Genomic DNA, 16,855 nt, shown 5'->3' on the forward strand with positions numbered 1-16,855 from the left:
CGCACACCACCAGGTTCAGGAACAGTAATTACCCTCAACCATCAGGAAGGAGGTACAGGAGCCTAAGGACCCACACAGCCAGGTTCAGGAACAGTTATTACCTCCCAACCATCAGGAAGGAGTTACAGGAGCCTCAGGACTCACACCACCAGGTTCAGGAACAATTATTAACCCCTCAGCTATCAGGAAGGAGGTTCAGGAGCCTCAGGACACACACCACCGGGTTCAGTGACAGTTATTACCCCTCAGCCATCAGGAAGGAGGTACAGGAGCCTCAGGATCCACACAACCAGTTTCAGGAACAGTTATTACCCCTCATCCATCAGGAAGGAGGTACAGGAGCCTCGGGACACACACAACCAGGTTCAGGAACAGTTATTACCCCTCAACTATCAGGAAGGAGGTACAGGAGCCTCAGGACACACACCACCAGGTTCAGGAACAGTTATTAACCCCTCAGCTATCAGGAAGGAGGTAGTGGAGCCTCAGGACACACACCACCAGGTTCAGGGACAGTTATTACCCCTCAGCCATCAGGAAGGAGGTAGTGGAGCCTCAGGAGACACACCACAAGGTTCAGGAACGGTTATTGCCCCTCAATCATCAGGAAGGAAGTACAGGAGCCTCAGGACACACACCACCAGGTTCAGAAACAGTTATTACCTCCCAACCATCAGGAAGGAGGTACAGGAGCCTCAGGACTCACACCACCAGGTTCAGGAACAGTTATTAACCCCTCAACTATCAGGAAGGATGTACAGGAGCCTCAGGACACACACCACCAGGTTCAGGAACAGTTATTACCCCTCAGCCATCAGGAAGTAGGTACAGGAGCCTCAGGACCCACACAACCAGTTTCAGGAACAGTTATTACCCCTCATCCATCAGGAAGGAGGTACTGGAGCCTCGGGACACACACAACCAGGTTCAGGAACAGTTATTACTCCTCAACCATCAGGAAGGAGGTACAGGAGCCTCAGGACTCACACCACCAGGTTCAGGAACAGTTATTAACCCCTCAACTATCAGGAAGAAGGTACAGGAGCCTCAGGACACACACCACCAGGTTCAGGAACAGTTATTACCCCTCAGCCATCAGGAAGTAGGTACAGGAGCCTCAGGACCCACACAACCAGTTTCAGGAACAGTTATTACCCCTCATCCATCAGGAAGGAGGTACAGGAGCCTCGGGACACACACAACCAGGTTCAGGAACAGTTATTACTCCTCAACCATCAGGAAGGAGGTACAGGAGCCTCAGGACGCACACCACCAGGTTCAGGAACAGTAATTACCCGCAACCATCAGGAAGGAGGTACAGGAGCCTAAGGACCCACACAACCAGGTTCAGGAACAGTTACTACCCCTCAACCATCAGGAAGGATGTACAGGAGCCTCAGGACCCACACCACCAGGTTCAGAAACAGTTATTATCTCCCAACCATCAGGAAGGAGGTACAGGAGCCTCAGGACCCACACCACCAGGGTCAGAAACAGTTATTACCTCCCAACCATCAGGAAGTAGGTACAGGAGCCTCAGGACCCACACAACCAGTTTCAGGAACAGTTATTACCCCTCATCCATCAGGAAGGAGGTACAGGAGCCTCGGGACACACACAACCAGGTTCAGGAACAGTTATTACCCCTCAACTATCAGGAAGGAGGTACAGGAGCCTCAGGACACACACCACCAGGTTCAGGAACAGTTATTAACCCCTCAGCTATCAGGAAGGAGGTAGTGGAGCCTCAGGACACACACCACCAGGTTCAGGGACAGTTATTACCCCTCAGCCATCAGGAAGGAGGTAGTGGAGCCTCAGGAGACACACCACAAGGTTCAGGAACGGTTATTGCCCCTCAATCATCAGGAAGGAAGTACAGGAGCCTCAGGACACACACCACCAGGTTCAGAAACAGTTATTACCTCCCAACCATCAGGAAGGAGGTACAGGAGCCTCAGGACTCACACCACCAGGTTCAGGAACAGTTATTAACCCCTCAACTATCAGGAAGGATGTACAGGAGCCTCAGGACACACACCACCAGGTTCAGGAACAGTTATTACCCCTCAGCCATCAGGAAGTAGGTACAGGAGCCTCAGGACCCACACAACCAGTTTCAGGAACAGTTATTACCCCTCATCCATCAGGAAGGAGGTACTGGAGCCTCGGGACACACACAACCAGGTTCAGGAACAGTTATTACTCCTCAACCATCAGGAAGGAGGTACAGGAGCCTCAGGACTCACACCACCAGGTTCAGGAACAGTTATTAACCCCTCAACTATCAGGAAGAAGGTACAGGAGCCTCAGGACACACACCACCAGGTTCAGGAACAGTTATTACCCCTCAGCCATCAGGAAGTAGGTACAGGAGCCTCAGGACCCACACAACCAGTTTCAGGAACAGTTATTACCCCTCATCCATCAGGAAGGAGGTACAGGAGCCTCGGGACACACACAACCAGGTTCAGGAACAGTTATTACTCCTCAACCATCAGGAAGGAGGTACAGGAGCCTCAGGACGCACACCACCAGGTTCAGGAACAGTAATTACCCGCAACCATCAGGAAGGAGGTACAGGAGCCTAAGGACCCACACAACCAGGTTCAGGAACAGTTACTACCCCTCAACCATCAGGAAGGATGTACAGGAGCCTCAGGACCCACACCACCAGGTTCAGAAACAGTTATTATCTCCCAACCATCAGGAAGGAGGTACAGGAGCCTCAGGACCCACACCACCAGGGTCAGAAACAGTTATTACCTCCCAACCATCAGGAAGTAGGTACAGGAGCCTCAGGACCCACACAACCAGTTTCAGGAACAGTTATTACCCCGCATCCATCAGGAAGGAGGTACAGGAGCCTCGGGACACACACAACCAGGTTCAGGAACAGTTATTACTCCTCAACCATCAGGAAGGAGGTACAGGAGCCTCAGGACGCACACCACCAGGTTCAGGAACAGTAATTACCCGCAACCATCAGGAAGGAGGTACAGGGGCCTAAGGACCCACACAATCAGGTTCAGGAACAGTTACTACCCCTCAACCATCAGGAAGGATGTACAGGAGCCTCAGGACCCACACCACCAGGTTCAGAAACAGTTATTACCTCCCAACCATCAGGAAGGAGGTACAGGAGCCTCAGGACCCACACCACCAGGGTCAGAAACAGTTATTACCTCCCAACCATCAGGAAAGAGGTACAGGAGCCTCCGGACTCACACCACCAGGTTCAGGAACTGTTATTAACCCCTCAGCTATCAGGAAGGAGGTACAGGAGCCTCAGGACACACACCACCAGGTTCAGGAACAGTTATTAACCCCTCAGCTATCAGGAAGGAGGTACAGGAGCCTCAGGACACACACCACCAGGTTCAGTGACAGTTATTACCCCTCAGCCATCAGGAAGGAGGTACAGGAGCCTCAGGATCCACACAACCAGTTTCAGGAACAGTTATTACCCCTCATCCATCAGGAAGGAGGTACAGGAGCCTCGGGACACACACAACCAGGTTCAGGAACAGTTATTACCCCTCAACTATCAGGAAGGAGGTACAGGAGCCTCAGGACACACACCACCAGGTTCAGGAACAGTTATTAACCCCTCAGCTATCAGGAAGGAGGTAGTGGAGCCTCAGGACACACACCACCAGGTTCAGGGACAGTTATTACCCCTCAGCCAGCAGGAAGGAGGTAGTGGAGCCTCAGGACACACACCACCAGTTTCAGGGACAGTTATTACCTCCCAACCATCAGGAAGGAGGTACAGGAGCCTCAGGACTCACACCACCAGGTTCAGGAACAATTATTAACCCCTCAGCAATCAGGAAGGAGGTACAGGAGCCTCGGGACACACACCCCCAGATTCAGGGACAGTTATTACCCCTCAGCCATCAGGAAGGAGGTACAGGAGCCTCAGGACACACACCACCAGGTTCAGGGACAGTTATTACCCCACAGCCATCAGGAAGGAGGTAGTGGAGCCTCAGGACACACACCACCAGGTTCAGGAACAGTTATTACTCCTCAACCATCAGGAAGGAGGTACAGGAGCCTCAGGACGCACACCACCAGGTTCAGGAACAGTAATTACCCACAACCATCAGGAAGGAGGTACAGGAGCCTCAGGAGCCACACAACCAGTTTCAGGAACAGTTATTACCCCTCATCCATCAGGAAGGAGGTACAGGAGCCTCGGGACACACACAACCAGGTTCAGGAACAGTTATTACTCCTCAACCATCAGGAAGGAGGTACAGGAGCCTCTGGACGCACACCACCAGGTTCAGGAACAGTAATTACCCGCAACCATCAGGAAGGAGGTACAGGAGCCTAAGGACCCACACAACCAGGTTCAGGAACAGTAACTACCCCTCAACCATCAGGAAGGATGTACAGGAGCCTCAGGACCCACACCACCAGGTTCAGAAACAGTTATTACCTCCCAACAATCAGGAAGGAGGTACAGGAGCCTCAGGACCCACACCACCAGGGTCAGAAACAGTTATTACCTCCCAACCATCAGGAAGGAGGTACAGGAGCCTCAGGACTCACACCACCAGGTTCAGGAACTGTTATTAACCCCTCAGCTATCAGGAAGGAGGTACAGGAGCCTCAGGACACACACCACCAGGTTCAGGAACAGTTATTAACCCCTCAGCTATCAGGAAGGAGGTACAGGAGCCTCAGGACACACACCACCAGGTTCAGTGACAGTTATTACCCCTCAGCCATCAGGAAGGAGGTACAGGAGCCTCAGGATCCACACAACCAGTTTCAGGAACAGTTATTACCCCTCATCCATCAGGAAGGAGGTACAGGAGCCTCGGGACACACACAACCAGGTTCAGGAACAGTTATTACCCCTCAACTATCAGGAAGGAGGTACAGGAGCCTCAGGACACACACCACCAGGTTCAGGAACAGTTATTAACCCCTCAGCTATCAGGAAGGAGGTAGTGGAGCCTCAGGACACACACCACCAGGTTCAGGGACAGTTATTACCCCTCAGCCATCAGGAAGGAGGTAGTGGAGCCTCAGGACACACACCACCAGGTTCAGGGACAGTTATTACCCCTCAACCATCAGGAAGGAGGTACAGGAGCCTCAGGACCCACACCACCAGGTTCAGAAACAGTTATTACCTCCCAACCATCAGGAAGGAGGTACAGGAGCCTCAGGACTCACACCACCAGGTTCAGGAACAATTATTAACCCCTCAGCAATCAGGAAGGAGGTACAGGAGCCTCGGGACACACACCCCCAGATTCAGGGACAGTTATTACCCCTCAGCCATCAGGAAGGAGGTACAGGAGCCTCAGGACACACACCACCAGGTTCAGGGACAGTTATTACCCCACAGCCATCAGGAAGGAGGTAGTGGAGCCTCAGGACACACACCACCAGGTTCAGGGACAGTTATTACCCCTCAGCCATCAGGAAGGAGGTACAGGAGCCTCAGGACACACACCACAAGGTTCAGGAACTGTTATTACCCCTCAATCATCAGGAAGGAAGTACAGGAGCCTCAGGACACACAACACCAGGTTCAGGAGCAGTTATTACCCCTCAATCATCAGGAAGAAGGTACAGGAGCCTCGGGACACACACCACCAGGTTCAGGGACAGTTATTACCCGTCAACCATCAGGAAGGAACTGCAGGAGCCTCAGGACACACACCACCAGGTTCAGGAACAGTTATTACCCCTCAGCCATCAGGAAGCAGGTACAGGAGCTTCAGGACACACACCACCAGTTTCAGGAACGGTTATCACCCCTCAACCATCAGGAAGGAGGTACAGGAGCCTCAGGACCCACACCACCAGGTTCAGAAACAGTTATTACTTCCCAACCATCAGGAAGGAGGTACAGGAGCCTCAGGAGCCACACCACCAGGGTCAGAAACAGTTATTACCTCCCAACCATCAGGAAGTAGGTACAGGAGCCTCAGGACCCACACAACCAGTTTCAGGAACAGTTATTAACCCTCATCCATCAGGAAGGAGGTACAGGAGCCTCGGGACACACACAACCATGTTCAGGAACAGTTATTACTCCTCAACCATCAGGAAGGAGGTACAGGAGCCTCAGGACGCACACCACCAGGTTCAGGAACAGTAATTACCCGCAACCATCAGGAAGGAGGTACAGGAGCCTAAGGACCCACACAACCAGGTTCAGGAACAGTTACTACCCCTCAACCATCAGGAAGGATGTACAGGAGCCTCAGGACCCACACCACCAGGTTCAGAAACGGTTATTACCTCCCAACCATCAGGAAGGAGGTACAGGAGCCTCAGGACCCACACCACCAGGGTCAGAAACAGTTATTACCTCCCAACCATCAGGAAGGAGGTACAGGAGCCTCAGGACTCACACCACCAGGTTCAGGAACAGTTATTAACCCCTCAGCTATCAGGAAGGAGGTACAGGAGCCTCAGGACACACACCACCAGGTTCAGGAACAGTTATTAACCCCTCAGCTATCAGGAAGGAGGTACAGGAGCCTCAGGACACACACCACCAGGTTCAGTGACTGTTCTTACCCCTCAGCCATCAGGAAGGCAGTACAGGAGCCTCAGGATCCACACAACCAGTTTCAGGAACAGTTATTACCCCTCATCCATCAGGAAGGAGGTACAGGAGCCTCGGGACACACACAACCAGGTTCAGGAACAGTTATTACCCCTCAACTATCAGGAAGGAGGTACAGGAGCCTCAGGACACACACCACCAGGTTCAGGAACAGTTATTAACCCCTCAGCTATCAGGAAGGAGGTAGTGGAGCCTCAGGACACACACCACCAGGTTCAGGGACAGTTATTACCCCTCAGCCATCAGGAAGGAGGTAGTGGAGCCTCAGGACACACACCACCAGGTTCAGGGACAGTTATTACCCCTCAACCATCAGGAAGGAGGTACAGGAGCCTCAGGACCCACACCACCAGGTTCAGAAACAGTTATTACCTCCCAACCATCAGGAAGGAGGTACAGGAGCCTCAGGACTCACACCACCAGGTTCAGGAACAATTATTAACCCCTCAGCAATCAGGAAGGAGGTACAGGAGCCTCGGGACACACATCCCCAGCTTCAGGGACAGTTATTACCCCTCAGCCATCAGGAAGGAGGTACAGGAGCCTCAGGACACACACCACCAGGTTCAGGGACAGTTATTACCCCACAGCCATCAGGAAGGAGGTAGTGGAGCCTCAGGACACACACCACCAGGTTCAGGGACTGTTATTACCCCTCAGCCATCAGGAAGGAGGTACAGGAGCCTCAGGACACACACCACAAGGTTCAGGAACTGTTATTACCCCTCAATCATCAGGAAGGAAGTACAGGAGCCTCAGGACACACAACACCAGGTTCAGGAACAGTTATTACCCCTCAATCATCAGGAAGAAGGTACAGGAGCCTCGGGACACACACCACCAGCTTCAGGGACAGTTATTACCCGTCAACCATCAGGAAGCAGGTACAGGAGCCTCAGGACACACACCACCAGGTTCAGGAACGGTTATCACCCCTCAACCATCAGGAAGGAGGTACAGGAGCCTCAGGACCCACACCACCAGGTTCAGAAACAGTTATTACCTCCCAACCATCAGGAAGGAGGTACAGGAGCCTCAGGACTCACACCACCAGGTTCAGGAACAGTTATTAACCCCTCAGCCATCAGGAAGGAGGTACAGGAGCCTCGGGACACACACCCCCAGATTCAGGGACAGTTATTACACCTCAGCCATCAGGAAGGAGGTACAGGAGCCTCAGGAGACACTCCACCAGGTTCAGGGACAGTTATTAACACCTCAGCTATCAGGAAGGAGGTAGTGGAGCCTCAGGACCCACACAACCAGGTTCAGGAACAGTTACTACCCCTCAACCATCAGGAAGGATGTACAGGAGCCTCAGGACCCACACCACCAGGTTCAGAAACAGTTATTACCTCCCAACCATCAGGAAGGAGGTACAGGAGCCTCAGGACCCACACCACCAGGTTCAGAAACAGTTATTACCTCCCAACCATCAGGAAGGAGGTACAGGAGCCTCAGGACTCAAACCACCAGGTTCAGGAACAGTTATTAACCCCTCAACTATCAGGAAGGAGGTACAGGAGCCTCAGGACACACACCACCAGGTTCAGGAACAGTTATTAACCCCTCAGCTATCAGGAAGGAGGTACAGAAGCCTCAGGACACACACCACCAGGTTCAGTGACAGTTATTACCCCTCAGCCATCAGGAAGGAGGTACAGGAGCCTCAGGATCCACTCAAACAGTTTCAGGAACAGTTATTACCCCTCATCCATCAGGAAGGAGGTACAGGAGCCTCGGGACACACACAACCAGGTTCAGGAACAGTTATTACCCCTCAACTATCAGGAAGGAGGTACAGGAGCCTCAGGACACACACCACCAGGTTCAGGAACAGTTATTTACCCCTCAGCTATCAGGAAGGAGGTAGTGGAGCCTCAGGACACACACCACCAGGTTCAGGGACAGTTATTACCCCTCAGCCATCAGGAAGGAGGTAGTGGAGCCTCAGGACACACACCAACAGGTTCAGGGACAGTTATTACCCCTCAACCATCAGGAAGGAGGTACAGGAGCCTCGGGACACACACCACCAGATTCAGGGACAGTTATTACACCTCAGCCATCAGGAAGGAGGTACAGGAGCCTCAGGAGACACTCCACCAGGTTCAGGGACAGTCATTAACCCCTCAGCTATCAGGAAGGAGGTAGTGGAGCCTCAGGACCCACACAACCAGGTTCAGGAACAGTTACTACCCCTCAACCATCAGGAAGGATGTACAGGAGCCTCAGGACCCACACCACCAGGTTCAGAAACAGTTATTACCTCCCAACCATCAGGAAGGAGGTACAGGAGCCTCAGGACCCGCACCACCAGGTTCAGAAACAGTTATTACCCCTCAGCCATCAGGAAGGAAGTAGTGGAGCCACAGGACACACACCACCAGGTTCAGGGACAGTTATTACCGCTCAACCATCAGGAAGGAGGTAGTGGAGCCTCAGGACACACACCACCAGGTTCAGGGACAGTTATTACCCCTCAGCCATCAGGAAGGAGGTAGTGGAGCCTCAGGACCCACACCACCAGGTTCAGGGACAGTTATTACCCCTCAGCCATCAGGAAGGAGGTACAGGAGCCTCGGGACACACACCCCCAGATTCAGGGACAGTTATTACACCTCAGCCATCAGGAAGGAGGTACAGGAGCCTCAGGAGACACTCCACCAGGTTCAGGGACAGTTATTAACCCCTCAGCTATCAGGAAGGAGGTAGTGGAGCCTCAGGACCCATACAACCAGGTTCAGGAACAGTTACTACCCCTCAACCATCAGGAAGGATGTACAGGAGCCTCAGGACCCACACCACCAGGTTCAGAAACAGTTATTACCTCCCAACCATCAGGAAGGAGGTACAGGAGCCTCAGGACCCACACCACCAGGTTCAGAAACAGTTATTACCTCCCAACCATCAGGAAGGAGGTACAGGAGCCTCAGGACTCACACCACCAGGTTCAGGAACAGTTATTAACCCCTCAACTATCAGGAAGGAGGTACAGGAGCCTCAGGACACACACCACCAGGTTCAGGAACAGTTATTAACCCCTCAGCTATCAGGAAGGAGGTACAGGAGCCTCAGGACACACACCACCAGGTTCAGTGACAGTTATTACCCCTCAGCCATCAGGAAGGAGGTACAGGAGCCTCAGGATCCACTCAACCAGTTTCAGGAACAGTTATTACCCCTCATCCATCAGGAAGGAGGTACAGGAGCCTCGGGACACACACAACCAGGTTCAGGAACAGTTATTACCCCACAACTATCAGGAAGGAGGTACAGGAGCCTCAGGACACACACCACCAGGTTCAGGAACAGTTATTAACCCCTCAGCTATCAGGAAGGAGGTAGTGGAGCCTCAGGACACACACCACCAGGTTCAGGGACAGTTATTACCCCTCAACCATCAGGAAGGAGGTACAGGAGCCTCAGGACACACACCACAAGGTTCAGGAACTGTTATTACCCCTCAATCATCAGGAAGGAAGTACAGGAGCCTCAGGACACACAACACCAGGTTCAGGAACAGTTATTACCCCTCAATCATCAGGAAGAATGTACAGGAGCCTCGGGACACACACCCCCAGATTCAGGGACAGTTATTACCCCTCAGCCATCAGGAAGGAGGTACAGGAGCCTCAGGTCCCAGACCACCAGGTTTAGGAGCAGTTATTACCAATCAGCAATCAGGAAGGAGGTACAGGAGCCTTGGGTCACACACCACCAGGTTCAAGATCAGTTATTACCCCTCAGCCATCAGGATGGAGGTACAGGAGCCTCGGGACACACACCACCAGGTTCAGGAGCAGTTATTACCACTCAGCAATCAGGAAGGAGGTATAGGAGCCTCAGGTCGCACTCCACCAGGTTCAGGGACAGTTATTACCCCTCAACCATCAGGAAGGAACTACAGGAGCCTCAGGACACACACAACCAGTTTCAGGAACAGTTATTACCCCTCAACCATCAGGAAGGAGGTACAGGAGCCTCGGGACGCACACCACCAGGTTCAGGAACAGTAATTACTGTCAACAATCAGGAAGGAGGTACAGGAGCCTAAGGACCCACACAGCCAGGTTCAGGAACAGTTACTACCCCTCAACCATCAGGAAGGAGGTACAGGAGCTTCAGGACACACACCACCAGATTCAGGAACAGTTATCACCCCTCAACCATCAGGAAGGAGGTACAGGAGCCTCAGGACCCACTCCACCAGGTTCAGAAACAGTTATTACCTCCCAACCATCAGGAAGGAGGTACAGGAGCCTCAGGACTCACACCACCAGGTTCAGGAACAGTTATTAACCCCTCAACTATCAGGAAGGAGGTACAGGAGCCTCAGGACATACACCACCAGGTTCAGGAACAGTTATTACCCCTCAGCCATCAGGAAGGAGGTACAGTAGCCTCAGGACCCACACAACCAGTTTCAGGAACAGTTATTACCCCTCATCCATCAGGAAGGAGGTACAGGAGCCTCGGGACACACACAACCAGGTTCAGGAACAGTTATTACTCCTCAACCATCAGGAAGGAGGTACAGGAGCCTCAGGACGCACACCACCAGGTTCAGGAACAGTAATTACCCTCAACCATCAGGAAGGAGGTACAGGAGCCTCAGGACACACACCACCAGGTTCAGGGACAGTTATTACCCCACAGCCATCAGGAAGGAGGTAGTGGAGCCTCAGGACACACACCACCAGGTTCAGGGACAGTTATTACCCCTCAGCCATCAGGAAGGAGGTACAGGAGCCTCAGGACACACACCACAAGGTTCAGGAACTGTTATTACCCCTCAATCATCAGGAAGGAAGTACAGGAGCCTCAGGACACACAACACCAGGTTCAGGAACAGTTATTACCCCTCAATCATCAGGAAGAAGGTACAGGAGCCTCGGGACACACACCACCAGCTTCAGGGACAGTTATTACCCGTCAACCATCAGGAAGGAACTGCAGGAGCCTCAGGACACACACCACCAGGTTCAGGAACAGTTATTACCCCTCAGCCATCAGGAAGCAGGTACAGGAGCTTCAGGACACACACCACCAGTTTCAGGAACGGTTATCACCCCTCAACCATCAGGAAGGAGGTACAGGAGCCTCAGGACCCACACCACCAGGTTCAGAAACAGTTATTACCTCCCATCCATCAGGAAGGAGGTACAGGAGCCTCAGGACTCACACCACCAGGTTCAGGAACAGTTATTAACCCCTCAGCCATCAGGAAGGAGGTACAGGAGCCTCGGGACACACACCCCCAGATTCAGGGACAGTTATTACACCTCAGCCATCAGGAAGGAGGTACAGGAGCCTCAGGAGACACTCCACCAGGTTCAGGGACAGTTATTAACACCTCAGCTATCAGGAAGGAGGTAGTGGAGCCTCAGGACCCACACAACCAGGTTCAGGAACAGTTACTACCCCTCAACCATCAGGAAGGATGTACAGGAGCCTCAGGACCCACACCACCAGGTTCAGAAACAGTTATTACCTCCCAACCATCAGGAAGGAGGTACAGGAGCCTCAGGACCCACACCACCAGGTTCAGAAACAGTTATTACCTCCCAACCATCAGGAAGGAGGTACAGGAGCCTCAGGACTCACACCACCAGGTTCAGGAACAGTTATTAACCCCTCAACTATCAGGAAGGAGGTACAGGAGCCTCAGGACACACACCACCAGGTTCAGGAACAGTTATTAACCCCTCAGCTATCAGGAAGGAGGTACAGAAGCCTCAGGACACACACCACCAGGTTCAGTGACAGTTATTACCCCTCAGCCATCAGGAAGGAGGTACAGGAGCCTCAGGATCCACTCAAACAGTTTCAGGAACAGTTATTACCCCTCATCCATCAGGAAGGAGGTACAGGAGCCTCGGGACACACACAACCAGGTTCAGGAACAGTTATTACCCCTCAACTATCAGGAAGGAGGTACAGGAGCCTCAGGACACACACCACCAGGTTCAGGAACAGTTATTTACCCCTCAGCTATCAGGAAGGAGGTAGTGGAGCCTCAGGACACACACCACCAGGTTCAGGGACAGTTATTACCCCTCAACCATCAGGAAGGAGGTACAGGAGCCTCGGGACACACACCACCAGATTCAGGGACAGTTATTACACCTCAGCCATCAGGAAGGAGGTACAGGAGCCTCAGGAGACACTCCACCAGGTTCAGGGACAGTTATTAACCCCTCAGCTATCAGGAAGGAGGTAGTGGAGCCTCAGGACCCACACAACCAGGTTCAGGAACAGTTACTACCCCTCAACCATCAGGAAGGATGTACAGGAGCCTCAGGACCCACACCACCAGGTTCAGAAACAGTTATTACCTCCCAACCATCAGGAAGGAGGTACAGGAGCCTCAGGACCCGCACCACCAGGTTCAGAAACAGTTATTACCCCTCAGCCATCAGGAAGGAAGTAGTGGAGCCACAGGACACACACCACCAGGTTCAGGGACAGTTATTACCGCTCAACCATCAGGAAGGAGGTAGTGGAGCCTCAGGACACACACCACCAGGTTCAGGGACAGTTATTACCCCTCAGCCATCAGGAAGGAGGTAGTGGAGCCTCAGGACACACACCACCAGGTTCAGGGACAGTTATTACCCCTCAGCCATCAGGAAGGAGGTACAGGAGCCTCAGGACCCACACCACCAGGTTCAGAAACAGTTATTACCTCCCAACCATCAGGAAGGAGGTACAGGAGCCTCAGGACTCACACCACCAGGTTCAGGAACAGTTATTAACCCCTCAACTATCAGGAAGGAGGTACAGGAGCCTCAGGACACACACCACCAGGTTCAGGAACAGTTATTAACCCCTCAGCTATCAGGAAGGAGGTACAGGAGCCTCAGGACACACACCACCAGGTTCAGTGACAGTTATTACCCCTCAGCCATCAGGAAGGAGGTACAGGAGCCTCAGGATCCACTCAACCAGTTTCAGGAACAGTTATTACCCCTCATCCATCAGGAAGGAGGTACAGGAGCCTCGGGACACACACAACCAGGTTCAGGAACAGTTATTACCCCTCAACTATCAGGAAGGAGGTACAGGAGCCTCAGGACACACACCACCAGGTTCAGGAACAGTTATTAACCCCTCAGCTATCAGGAAGGAGGTAGTGGAGCCTCAGGACACACACCACCAGGTTCAGGGACAGTTATTACCCCTCAACCATCAGGAAGGAGGTACAGGAGCCTCAGGACACACACCACAAGGTTCAGGAACTGTTATTACCCCTCAATCATCAGGAAGGAAGTACAGGAGCCTCAGGACACACAACACCAGGTTCAGGAACAGTTATTACCCCTCAATCATCAGGAAGAATGTACAGGAGCCTCGGGACACACACCCCCAGATTCAGGGACAGTTATTACCCCTCAGCCATCAGGAAGGAGGTACAGGAGCCTCAGGTCCCAGACCACCAGGTTCAGGAGCAGTTATTACCAATCAGCAATCAGGAAGGAGGTACAGGAGCCTTGGGTCACACACCACCAGGTTCAAGATCAGTTATTACCCCTCAGCCATCAGGATGGAGGTACAGGAGCCTCGGGACACGCACCACCAGGTTCAGGAGCAGTTATTACCACTCAGCAATCAGGAAGGAGGTATAGGAGCCTCAGGTCGCACTCCACCAGGTTCAGGGACAGTTATTACCCCTCAACCATCAGGAAGGAACTGCAGGAGCCTCAGGACACACACAACCAGTTTCAGGAACAGTTATTACCCCTCAACCATCAGGAAGGAGGTACAGGAGCCTCGGGACGCACACCACCAGGTTCAGGAACAGTAATTACTGTCAACAATCAGGAAGGAGGTACTGGAGCCTAAGGACCCACACAGCCAGGTTCAGGAACAGTTACTACCCCTCAACCATCAGGAAGGAGGTACAGGAGCTTCAGGACACACACCACCAGATTCAGGAACAGTTATCACCCCTCAACCATCAGGAAGGAGGTACAGGAGCCTCAGGACCCACTCCACCAGGTTCAGAAACAGTTATTACCTCCCAACCATCAGGAAGGAGGTACAGGAGCCTCAGGACTCACACCACCAGGTTCAGGAACAGTTATTAACCCCTCAACTATCAGGAAGGAGGTAGTGGAGCCTCAGGACACACACCACCAGGTTCAGGGACAGTTATTACCCCTCAACCATCAGGAAGGAGGTACAGGAGCCTCAGGACACACACCACAAGGTTCAGGAACTGTTATTACCCCTCAATCATCAGGAAGGAGGTACAGGAGCCTCAGGACACACACCACCAGGTTCAGGAACAGTTATTACCCCTCAGCCATCAGGAAGGAGGTACAGTAGCCTCAGGACCCACACAACCAGTTTCAGGAACAGTTATTACCCCTCATCCATCAGGAAGGAGGTACAGGAGCCTCGGGACACACACAACCAGGTTCAGGAACAGTTATTACTCCTCAACCATCAGGAAGGAGGTACAGGAGCCTCAGGACGCACACCACCAGGTTCAGGAACAGTAATTACCCTCAACCATCAGGAAGGAGGTACAGGAGCCTAAGGACCCACACAACCAGGTTCAGGAACAGTTACTACCCCTCAACCATCAGGAAGGATGTACAGGAGCCTCAGGACCCACACCACCAGGTTCAGAAACAGTTATTACCTCCCAACCATCAGGAAGGAGGTACAGGAGCCTCAGGACCCACACCACCAGGTTCAGAAACAGTTATTACCTCCCAACCATCAGGAAGGAGGTACAGGAGGCTCAGGACTCACACCACCAGGTTCAGGAACAGTTATTAACCCCTCAACTATCAGGAAGGAGGTACAGGAGCCTCAGGACACACACCACCAGGTTCAGGGACAGTTATTACCGCTCAACCATCAGGAAGGAGGTACAGGAGCCTCAGGACACACACCACCAGGTTCAGGAACAGTTATTACCCCTCAGCCATCAGGAAGGAGGTAGTGGAGCCTTAGGACACACACCACCAGATTCAGGGACAGTTATTACCCCTCAGCCATCAGGAAGGAGGTACGGGAGCCTCAGGACACACACCACCTGGTTCAGGAACAGTTATTACACCTCAATCATCAGGAAGGAAGTACAGGAGCCTCAGGACACACACCACCAGGTTCAGGAACAGTTATTACCCCTCAATCATCAGGAAGAAGGTACAGGAGTCTCAGGTCCCACAATACCAGGTTCAGGAACAGTTATTACCCCTCAACCATCAGGAAGGAGGTACAGGAGCCTCAGGACCCGCACCACCAGGGTCAGGAACAGTTATTACCCTTCAACCATCACGAAGGTGGTACAGGAGCCTCAGGTCCCACACCACCAGGGTCAGGAACTGTTATTACCCCTCAACCATCAGGAAGGAGGTAGAGCAGCCTCAGGTCCCACACCACCAGGTTCAGGGACAGTTAATACCCCTCAACCATCAGGAAGGAGGTACAGGAGCCTCAAGACCCACACCACCAGGTTCAGGAACAGTTATTACCCCTCAGCCATCAGGAAGGAGGTACAGGAGCCTCAGGACCCGCACCACCAGGTTCAGGAACAGTTATTACCCTTCAACCATCAGGAAGGTGGTACAGGAGCCTCAGGTCCCACACCAGAAGGGTCAGGAACTGTTATTACCCCTCAACCATCAGGAAGGAGGTAGAGCAGCCTCAGGTCCCACACCACCAGGTTCAGAGACAGTTATTACCCCTCAACCATCAGGAAGGAGGTACAGGAGCCTCAAGACCCACCCCACTAGGTTCAGGAACAGTTATTACCCCTCAACCATCAGGCTCCTGAACCAAAGGGATAACTTCACTTATCCCATCATTGAAGTGTTCCTTCTGACATTGGACTCAATTTCAGAATCTCATGTTCTTGAAAATTATTGCTTATTTATTTATTATTGTTTTCTTTTTGTATTTGAACAGTTTGTTGTCCTCTGCACTCTGGTTGAATGCTCATGCTGGGCCATCTTTAGTTGATTCTGTTGTGACCGTTATCCTAGAGATTTATTGCGTATGCCCGCAAGAAAATGCATCTCTGGGTTGTATACGGTGACAGATAATAACTTTACTAGCAACTTTGAACAAGTGAGGAGGAGGGATACTGCGAGGGGCAAGATCTTGGTGTACTCGTTTAGTAACCCTAACCCAGATTAACACACACACACACACACACTCACATACACACACACACACACACACACACACTCACACACACCCACACACAGACACAGACACACACACACTCATACACAC

This window comes from Hypanus sabinus, assembly GCF_030144855.1.
Source record: "Hypanus sabinus isolate sHypSab1 chromosome X1 unlocalized genomic scaffold, sHypSab1.hap1 SUPER_X1_unloc_8, whole genome shotgun sequence".
Taxonomy (NCBI): Eukaryota; Metazoa; Chordata; class Chondrichthyes; order Myliobatiformes; family Dasyatidae; genus Hypanus; species Hypanus sabinus.